The sequence below is a fragment of the Ovis canadensis genome, chromosome 4 (genome assembly GCF_042477335.2).
Source record: "Ovis canadensis isolate MfBH-ARS-UI-01 breed Bighorn chromosome 4, ARS-UI_OviCan_v2, whole genome shotgun sequence".
Lineage (NCBI taxonomy): Eukaryota > Metazoa > Chordata > Mammalia > Artiodactyla > Bovidae > Ovis > Ovis canadensis.
Window position 1 is genome coordinate 84595364 of NC_091248.1, and position 11329 is coordinate 84606692.

Below are 11329 nucleotides of genomic sequence, written 5' to 3' on the forward strand. Positions count from 1 at the left end.
ATGCCCAGCAAGGAACCAGCTACTGATTAGCTCGAGCAATATCTACCACACATCTACCACTATGAAGTGAAGTCGCTCAGTTGTGTCTGACTCTTTGTGACCCCGGGGACTGTAGCCCACCAGGCTCCTCTGTCCATGGGATTTTCCAGGCAAGAATGCTGGAGTGGGTTGCCATTTCCTTCTCCAGGGGATCTTCCCAACCCAGGGACTGAATCCAGGTCTCCCGCATTGCAGGCAGATGCTTTAACCTCTGAGCCACCAGGGAAGATCTGCCACTGTACCAGGCTTTAAATGACTTGAAGCCAGACCTGAGCTACCAGCCTAGTGAGTTCCCACCACTTCTTTTCATCAAGCCAAAAATTTGCAATTTTGGATATAATAAGAATTCTAATGGCTTAAATCAGTTCAGTTCAGTTCAGTCACTCAGTCGTGTCCGACTCTTTGCGACTCCATGAATTGCAGCACACCAGGCCTCCCTGTCCATCATCAACTCCCAGAGTTCACCCAAACTCATGTCCATCGAATCACTGATGCCATCCAGCCATCTCATCCTCCGTCATCCCCTTCTCCTCCTGCCCCCAATCCCTCCCAGCATCAGAGTCTTTTCCAATGAGTCAACTCTTCGCATGAGGTGGCCAAAGTATTGGAGTTTCAGCTTTAGCATCAGTCCTTCCAAAGAACACCCAAAGCTGATCTCCTTTAGAATGGACTGGTTGGATCTCCTTGCAGTCCAAGGGACTCTCAAGAGTCTTCTCCAACACCACAGTTCAAAAGCATCAATTCTTCGGCGCTCAGCTTTCTTCACAGTCCAACTCTCACATCCATACATAACTACTGGAAAAACCATAGCCTTGACTAGATAGACCTTTGTTGGCAAAGTAATGTCTCTGCTTTTCAATATGCTATCTAGGTTGGTCATAACTTTTCTTCCAAGGAGTAAGCGTCTTTTAATTTCATGGCTGCAGTCACCATCTGCAGTGATTTTGGAGCCCAAAACACTAAAGTCTGACACTGTTTCCACTGTTTCCCCATCTATTTCCCATGAAGTGATGGGACCAGATGGCATGATCTTCGTTTTCTGAATGTTGAGCTTTAAGCCAGCTTTTTCACTCTCCTCTTTCACTTTCACCAAGAGGCTTTTTAGTTTCTCTTCACTTTCACCCATAAGGGTGGTGTCATCTGCATATCTGAGGTTATTGATATTTCTCCCTGCAATCTTGATTCCAGCTTGTGCTTCTTCCAGCCCAGCATTTCTCATGATGTACTCTGCATATAAGTTAAATAAGCAGGGTGACAATATACAGACTTGACATACTCTTTTTCCTGTTGGAACCAGTCTGTTGTTCCATGTCCAGTTTTAACTGTTGCTTCCTGACCCACATACAGGTTTATCAAGAAGCAGGTCAGGTGTCTGGTATTCCTATCTCTTGAAGAATTTTCCACAGTTTATTGTGATCCACACAGTCAAAGGCTTTGGCATAGTCAATCAAGCAGAAATAGATGTTTTTCTGGAACTCTCTTGCTTTTTCCATGATCCAGCGGATGTTGGCAATTTGATCTCTGGTTCCTCTGCCTTTTCTAAAACCAGCTTGAACATCTGGAAGTTCATGGTTCACGTATTGCTGAAGCCTGGCTTGGAGAATTTTGAGCATTACTTTACTAGCGTGTGAGATGAGTGTAATTGTGCTGTAGTTTGAGCATTCTTTGGCATTGCCCTTCTTTGGGATTGGCATGAAAACTGACCTTTTCCAGTCCTGTGGCCACTGTTGAGTTTTCCAAATTTGCTGGCATATTGAGTGCAGCACTTTCACAGAATCATCTTTCAAGATTTGAAACAGCTCAACTGGAATTCTATCACTTCCACTATCTTTGTTCGTAGTGATGCTTTCTAAGGCCCACTTGACTTCACATTCCAGGATGGCTGGCTCTAGGTGAGTGATCACACCATCATGATTATCTGGGTTGTGAAGATCTTTTTTGTACATACAGTTCTTCTGTGTATTCTTGCCACCTCTTCTTAATATCTTCTGCTTCTGATAGGTCCATACCATTTCTGTCCTTTATTGAGCCCATCTTTGCATGAAATGTTCCCTTGGTATCTCTAATTTTCTTGAAGAGATCTCTAGTCTTTACCATTCTGTTGTTTTCCTCTATTTCTTTGCATTGATCGCTGAGGAAGGCTTTCTTATCTCTCCTTGCTGTTCTTTGGAACTCTGCATTCAGATGCTTATATCTTTCCTTTTCTCCTTTGCTTTTCACTTCTCTTCTTTTCATAGCAATTTGTAAGACCTCCCCAGACAGCCATTTTGCTTTTTTGCATTTCTTTTCCACAGGGATGGTCTTGATCCCTGTCTCCTGTACAATGTCACAAACCTCTGTCCATAGTTCATCAGGCACTCTATCTATCAGATCTAGTCCCTTAAATCTATTTCTCACTTCCACTGTATAATCATAAGGAATTTGATTTATGTCATACCTGAATGGTCTAGTGGTTTTCCCTACTTTCTTCAATTTAAGTCTGAATTTGGCAATAAGGAGTTCATGATCTGAGACACAGTCAGCTCCCAATCTTGTTTTTGTTGACTGTATAGAGCTTCTCCATCTTTGGCTGCAAAGAATATAATCAATCTGATTTCGGTGTTGACCATCTGGTGATGTCCACGTGTAGAGTCTTCTCTTGTGTTGTTGGAAGAGGGTGTTTGCTATGACCAGTGTGTTCTCTTGGCAAAACTCTATTAGCCTTTGCCCTGCTTCATTCCGTATTCCAAGGCCAAATTTGCCTGTTACCCTAGGTGTTTCTTGACTTCCTACTTTTGCATCCCAGTCCCCTATAATGAAAAGGACATCGTTTTTGGGTGTTAGTTCTAAAAGGTCTTGTAGGTCTTCATAGAACCATTCAACTTCAGCTTCTTCAGCGTTACGGGTTGGGGCATAGACTTGGATTACTGTGATATTGAATGGTTTGCCTTGGAAATGAACAGAAATCATTCTGTCATTTTTAAGATTGCATCCAAGCACTGCATTTTGGACTCTTTTGTTGACCATGATGGCTACTCCATTTCTTCTAAGGGATTCCTGCCCACATAGTAGATATAATGGTCATCTGAGTTAAATTCACCCATTCCAGTCCATTTTAGTTCACTGATTCCTAGAATGTCAACGTTCACTCTTGCCATCTCCTGTTTGACTACTTTCAATCTGCCTTGATTCATGGACCTAACATTCCAGGTTCCTATGCAATATTGCTCTTTACAGCATTGGACCTTACTTCTGGGTATTGTTTTTGCTTTGGCTCCATCCCTTCATTCTTTCTGGAGTTATTTCTCCACTGATCTCCGGTAGTATATTGGGCACCTACCGACCTGGGGAGTTCCTCTTTCAGTATCCTATCGTTTTGCCTTTTCATACTGTTCATGAGGTTCTCAAGGCAAGAATACTGAAGTGGTTTGCCATTCCCTTCTCCAGTGGACCACATTCTGTCAGACCTCTCCACCGTGATCCACCCATCTTGGGTGGTCCCCCACAGCATGGCTTGGTTTCATTGAGTTAGGCAAGGCTGTGGTCCTAGTGTGATTAGATTGACTAGTTTTCTGTGATTCTGGTTTCAGCTTGTCTGCCCTCTGATGCCCTCTCGCAACACCTACCGTCACTTGAGTTTCTCTTACCTTGTATGTGGGGTATCTCTTCACGGCTGCTCCAGCAAAGCGCAGCTGCTGCTCCTTACCTTGGGCGAGGAGTATCTCCTCTCGGCCGCCCCTCCTGACCTTGAACATGGAGTAGCTCCTCTCGGCCCTCCTGCGCCCACACAGCCACTGCTCCTTGATGTGGGGTTGTTCCTCTCTTTTCCTGAAGAATCCCAGACGAGGCCCAAGATGAAAGGTTGTTGCGGAACTGCGAGAGACGCCAGGATTCTTGGCCTCCAGAGGAGAATAATTCAATCCAGGGCCAGAGACAAGGCTTGATTGCTCAGAGCTTTTACATAATAGAGTTTTATTAAAGTGTAAAAGGGATAGAGAAAGCTTCTGACATAGACATCAGAAGGGGGCAGAAAAAGTACCCCCTCGCTAGTGTTAGCAATGGAGTTATATACTTTTTAATTATTTATTACAGTGGATCAAAAGGATGTCTGGAGGTTGTAAAGAATGGCTTAAATAGAGGATAATAATAACAACAAACATTACATACTAGACATTATTTTGAGTATTTTGTGTAAATTAACTTATTTAATCATTATAAAATTTTATGAGGTGGTACCATTATTTCCCCCATTTTATTAATGAGAATTTCGAATCATGGGATGTTTAAGTAACTTGCTTAAGGGACTCAACTAGATCCTTGTATAAACAGAATTAATCAAACAAAATAAGGAGACCTTCTGCTGTAATGCAATCAGAAATATAATATGCAGTGTTTTTGCTAAAAGATTATGAACAAAGTATTGCATTTCTTTTTCTAAATCTAATTATTATCGAATCTTCATTCCACCAGGCTGGTGAGAAATTCAACCACAGTCATTCCTGGGGTTCCCTTACCTTCCACACAGGAGTCTAGAGAGCTCTAGGGCATTTAGAAAACAATAGAAGACCTCAGACTTCTAGCTCATATCCATTCCATCAGTCACCACTCATATCCTCATTTCCAAGGCACAAGGTCCCTGTTCATTCTGGCCACCCTGCAAAGTTAGAGATTCCCTGCAGAGGCTAAGATCTCTGTGTCTGGGTCTAGCTTGCCTGCCCCCTACTGGGAACACTACCAAGTTTGAGCCTGCTGCCTACCTCTCCCAGGATCTATTCTCGATCCATCATCCTCCCTGCCCACTCCTGGATTCCTAGCATAATTTTTTCACAAAAGGCAGGAATAGCCATTTTTAAGAAGTTTCTTTCTTTAAGTCCGGTAAAAAAAGACACAAGAAGACAAGGACACTTAAAGAGCCTAACTACCTTCTTGGAGTGCAGAAGAGAGGAAATCAAGGAAAACAAAGCATAGAAATTATCCAGCCCCAAATCCAAGTGGTCCAACTGATAACTCAAGACCAAATCCTTGCTGGTCCTAACAGAACAGTGATGAAATTCCCTGTAAAGTGATGCGTGGTCTTCATCTTCTTATGTGGGGCAGATCCAGCTACCGCCATGCCATACAACCTAAGCACCAAATCTAAATGATACCGCATGTAAAATCTTGATTGATTTATTTTCTGACTTGAAAGAACAAGCAAGTAGAGGGCTTAAAAATGTGCCACCAATAACCAAGTTCTCACAAAACCCCTTTGGAGGACCAGTGAAAAGACGAATTTTTCCCCTTAAAGATCCTCCTCTGATGGCAGTCCTTCAAATCCACATAGTAAAAGCCAAAGTCCTTTCAGTGATTTTCAAGGCTCTACATGTTCTATTGCCATCTGCCCCCAGTCAATGTTCATTTTAAGCCTTATCATTGGAAGCATAAGGTCCCATCTGTGTTGACCAGTGCTTGATGTGGTCACAGCATTTTGGGGTCTTGTGCACAGATTTGTGGCTCTAGAAATTTGCTTTTGTCCATAAGCCAGAATTAAGCAAACAGACTTAAGTTAACCATACAATTTCTGTTCATTAATTTTACAGTGAAGAGGACGTAACCATCCAATGAAAGGAATAGATGTGTCCTCTATCACTGTATTCCTCTTCTGCCCAGGGGGCAGAATTATTGACCAAAAGTCTTCCTAGAAGCATAGAATCAGGGTATGGATTTCTGGAGGTCAGGGTGCAGGGTCAGACAGAAGGTATATTTACAGGTGACCCTTGAAGAACACTGGTCTGAACTGTGCTATCTACTTATGCAAGATTTTTTTTTCCACTAAATATGTACATGATCTGCAGTTCATTGAACCCCAGGATTCAGAACCATTTATATGGAGGGCTGACTATAAAGTTATAGGTGGATTTTGACTGTGGCAGTTGGCACCCATAACCTCTGAGTTGTGCAAGGGTCAACTATATTTAATCCACAAACTGGATGCTCTCATACACTTCAATGGCAATGGCAAATTGGTGTACCTTGGGGAGCAATTAAGTACAATCTATTAAATTTTAAAAGGCATATACTCTTTGATATAATAATTTCACAACTAGGAATACAGTGTGGTTTTCACTTATGCAAAGGATATATACGCAAAGATATTCACTGGAGCATTGTTTAGAAACAGTCTAAATATCTATTACCAGGGAATTGGTTAAATAAAGAAATGGAATATCAGCTGATAAAAAAAGAATGAGTTAGTTATGAATTGAAAAATAATAATGTCCAAGGTGAATTTTTAACCACTTTGTTAAAAGTTATATAGAAACACTATGCATATACTTCTATAACCCATGAAGGGTACATGAGAAATGGTAATAATGGGTAGCTATGGACAAACCTCTGGGGTCCACCTGTACCAGTCAGGGAGCCTCACCAGCTCTGAGGTCAGGTAGATGAAATCTGCTTAGCATCCCTATGATAGGGAATAAGGTAAAGCCCTTTTAGTGACCTTTGTCTCTTTGCGTCCAGAAACGTCCCTCTACCTTGAAAAGTACTTTGGGCAGTGTGATCAGATTAAGTAAATAGGCTGGGAAGTCAGTCCATCCGGGTTTGAATCCCAAATCCACTGCTCATAAATCCTGCAACGTTGTTCAAGTTACTGAACTCTGTGATACAGTGTTCTCATCTAAAAAATGAGATCATAAACTGAAAATATTCTGAGCTGTGTGTGCGGTGGGGGGTGGGGGTTGAATGAGTTAATATATGAAGGAAGTTTAGTTTTTGGCACACAGTAAGCACTAGAAATATGTGATCTATTATCATTATTATACCCAGAGAGGGAAGGAAAGTAATCTCTAATTCTGGCCATCTTAAGATAAGAATGCTTGTTTTCACTGTATATATATTAGTAATGTTTCATCTTTTTTCCTTAATGATGAACATGATTTCCTCCAGGGGAAAAAAATTATTCTGATGAATTGAAAAAAAAAAAATCCAGGTCATGGTCAATCTGAATGAACTATCTAGTTCTCCCCCAAGGTACACTGGGGCAGATCATTCATTCATTCTTGAGCATTAGGGTCAGATTCCCTCTCTCCATAGAACTGGCTAAATGTACCCAGATTTATCATGCATATCATCCTCTCTTTATTAATTCTTTCTTGAAGGACAATATAAAGGATAAAAAATTTATATTTGTATAAATATAAAGTTTGATCTTTCTTAGTTATAATCACATCACACCACACTGTCTTGATATTTCATCCAGATAATTTTAATTGACTTTGACTGCCCTGAAGTCAATCTCATCTTCACAGTCTGCTTCATACCTCAGTACTTCTCATCAGGTCTCCCCATCCCCAGGTCTGCTCCTGAAACTCCAGTCCTCACATTGATGAACAAAGTCCTTCCCTGCTCAGAAGTTTCGTTGGCTCTCTCAACTGCATAGAGGAATAAGTACTAATTAAAAAGTTTTCATTCCAATCCCAAAGAAAGGCAATGCCAAAGAATGCTCAAACTACCACACAATTGCACTCATATCACACACTACCAAAGTAACGCTCAAAATTCTCCAAGCTAGGCTTCAACAGTACATGAACCGAGAACTTCCAGATGTTCAAGCTGGGTTTAGAAAAGGCAGAGGAACCAGAGATCAAATTGCCAACATCCGTTGGTTCATAGAAAAAGCAAGTAAATTCCAGAAAAACATCTACTTCTGCTTAATTGACTATGCTAAAGCCTTTGACTGTTGATCACAACAAACAGTGGAAAATTCTTAAAGAGATGAGAATACCAGACCACCTTACCTGCCTCCTGAGAAATCTATGCAGGTCAAGAAGCAACAGTTAGAACTAGACATGGAACAACAGACTGGTTCCAAATTGGGAAAGGGGTACATCAAAGCTGTGTATTGTCACCCTGCTTATTTAACTTATATGTAGAATACATCATGAGAAACGCTGGACTGGATGAAGCACAAGCTGGAATCAAGATTGCCGGGAGAAATATCAATAACCTCAGATATGCAGATGACACCATCCTTATGGCAGAAAGCTAAGAGGAACTAAAGAACCTCTTGATGAAAGTGAAAGAAGAGTGAAAAGGCTGGCTTAAAACTCACCATTCAAAAAACTAAGATCATGGCATCTGGTCCCATCACTTCATGGCAAATAGATGGGGAAGCAATGGAAACAGTGAGACATTTTATTTTCTGGGGCTCCAAAATCACTGTGGATGGTGACTGCAGTCATGAAGTTAAAAGATGCTTGCTCCTTGGAAAAAAAGCTGTGACCAACCTAGACAGCCTATTAAAAAGGAGAGACATTACTTTGCTGACAAAGGACCATATAGTCAAAGATATAGTTTTTCCAGTAGTCGTGTTTGGATGTGAGAGTTGGACCGTAAAGAAAGCTGAGTGCTGAAGAATTGATGCTTTTGAAATGTAGTATTGGAGAAGACTCTGGAGAGTCTCTTAGACTGCAAAGAGACCAAACCAGTCAATCCTGAGGGAAATCAGTCATTGGAAGAACCGATGCTGAATCTGAAGCTCCAATACTTTGGCCACCTGATGCACTGGAAAAGACCCTGATGCTGGGAAAGATTGAAGGCAAGAGGAGAAGGGGATGACAAAGGATGAGATGGTTGGATGGCATCACTGATGGACATGAGTTTGAGCAAGCTTCAGGAGTTGGTGATGGACAGGGAAGCCTGGCATGCTGCAGTCCGTGGCATCGCAGAGTTGGACATGACTGAGTGACTGAACTGAACTAATTAAAACCAAAATAGAATAGCAAGTTGGGGGATTTTACTTTGTTTGTTTGACTCTCTTGTTGGCAAAAATTTAAAAAGTAAAGAGTGCATATATTGGTAAAGATGTTGAGAAACAAGAATTCTCGTATACTACTGGTGCAATTAACCATCTCTCTGGGGATACATCTGAGAATATGTATGAACATTTTTAATGTGCATGTCCTTTGCCTCAGCATTTCCTATCTGGAAATTTAAGAAAATAATGCAAATATACAAAGATGGTTGCATAAGAATTAAATGTAGCTTTGAATGATAATAATAGAGAATTTGTTTTCCATTTGTGGTGTATTATAGCATGGAATACCATTAAAATGATTATACAGATCTGTATTTATTGACAGAAAAATATCTAGTATATAAAACAATGTTTGGCACATGGTAGATATTCAATAATATTTATTGGATGAATCAATTTATAATAGTAGTTATAAAACAATATATACGTTTCTATTTTTTTAAATATATGTATCTCTGTGTTACATTATATTATATATATGTCTCTGCCTCTCTCTGCCCCACCCCCTTTCTCTATCTATCATTTACCTATCTCTGCCTTACTGGGTTTTTCCAGTGGTCATGTATGGATGTGAGAGTTGGACTATGAAGAAAGCTGAGCACTGAAGAATTGATGCTTTTGAACTGTGGTGTTGGAGAAGACTCTTGAGAGTCCCTTGGACTGCAAGGAGATCCAACCAGTCCATCCTAAAGGAGATCAGTCCTGTGTGTTCATTGGAAGGACTGATGCTAAAGCTGAAACTCCAATACTTTGGCCACCTCATGCGAAGAGTTGATTCATTGGAAGACTCTGCGAAGATGCTGGGAAGGATTGGGGGTAGAAGGAGAAGGGGACGACAGAGGATGAGATGGCTGGATGGCATGACCGACTCGATGGACATGAGCTTGAGTGAACTCCGGGAGATGGTGATGGACAGGGAGGCCTGGCATGCTGTGGTTCATGGGGTCACAAAGAGTCAGACAAGACTGAGTGACCGAACTGACTGACTGAACTGACCTTAGTATCTGAAAAAAATCCTAGACAGGTATTGATTTAAAAGTGGAGAGTAGAGTTGGGAGAAGCAGGGTTTCACTTTCTGCTAATTGGTCTTCGGCATTGCTTAATTTTTTAAATTAGCATATATCAATTTTATGATTTATTTCAATTCAGAAAGATCAAAATCATATTGTGTGGAATGTACAAATAATTCATACGTATGATGGAAGGGTAAATTCCTACAGTCCTTACAAGGATAATTTGGCACTTTGTTTCCAATTCCTTAAACATTAGCATAGCACATGATGCAGCAATCTCACATGACGGAATTTGTACAAAGGAAGCAAACAAAAATTCCCACTAAAATGCCTAATAAGAGAAGGTAGTTAAGTAAATTATAATATCCATATGAGAGAATAATGTCAGCCAAACAGTATGTAATCACATTTTGGGGATGTTAGGAAATGGTCCCCCATATTTCCTTGAATCACTTGCTCTCTTCCCATTCAGTATGTGTAGTCATCATCTCAGTGGAAGAGGGAAAGATTTTTAAGGTTCAAAAGGTGAAGAGGCCAATGTAGATAGATGAAAATGAGCTCAGACCAGATACTAGTCTTCTCTTCTCTTCCCCCAGCCTTCGGCAGAGAAAGGGGAAGGATATTTAATCTACAGAGTCAGTTTCTACTCCTAGATGGAAAGGGGCTTGAAAAAAATATTAATTCACTTATATAAAAGAGTTTAAAGAGTTATGATTCTTGCACAGGTGAGTTTATATCTAACAGATATAAACTTTATATTCTAAGATTTTTTAAAGTGTGCATGAAGAAGATTGAAGAATATATATCAAAATATTCACATAATGAATTTTTCTCAATATTGGCTCTTTTTTAGAATGAATAAGAATTACCTTTGGAATTGAAAAATAAAAGTGTTAATAGAAATGCTCCTAAGCACAACTTTTCTTGCTTTTCCTTTTAATAATATACTGTAAACACTCAGTCTCTCCACTTTGCTGTCACTATCAAGGTGCTATATTAATAGCTATTGTCTTTGCCAAGCTTACCTTTTTTACTCTGTATTAAATCCAGTGTTCTGGGAATTTTTCTCTCAATCATGTTTGTTTTTTTCCAGGTTTCCATGGTGAAGGCAGAAGTAGGCACTGACAGCTGTTGTCATGGATATAGATGACACTAAGTTGGCTTAAAAGTATGTGATGACAAGATAACAAAAAGGAATTATATAGTCTCTGAGACAAAATTGTCATTCTTTAAAAAAAAAATTGTCAGTGAAAGATTTGACAGTGATTTCCATAGAGCATTTTCTGCTTTCATTGTTCTTTTATGAAGAGAGATGCCTGGTGATGTAAAGGTCAAACCTGGACATGATCTTACTGTAAGCTTACTGTAAGTAAGCTGATCTTACTTCAGTCACTAATCCACTGTGTTCAAGGTCCTCTGAGCACATTTGCGAAAGGGTTTAAACAGTGACCTGGAAGAGCATCCCAGGGTTCAGAATAGTGCCTTAGCTCCAGCTTTA

The 11329-nt window shown here is 40.3% G+C and overlaps 1 long non-coding RNA gene across 1 annotated transcript in view; it reads left to right on the top strand.

Annotated features, from left to right (window-relative positions):
- Nucleotides 1-10734, top strand: part of LOC138439400 (uncharacterized) — a 37848-nt gene extending 27114 nt beyond the window's left edge. Inside the window, exon 3 of the long non-coding RNA XR_011256718.1 lies at nucleotides 9374-10734. This is a non-coding gene — a long non-coding RNA (uncharacterized lncRNA). The remainder of the gene's footprint in view (nucleotides 1-9373) is intronic.
- The last annotated feature ends 595 nt before the right edge of the window (nucleotides 10735-11329 follow it).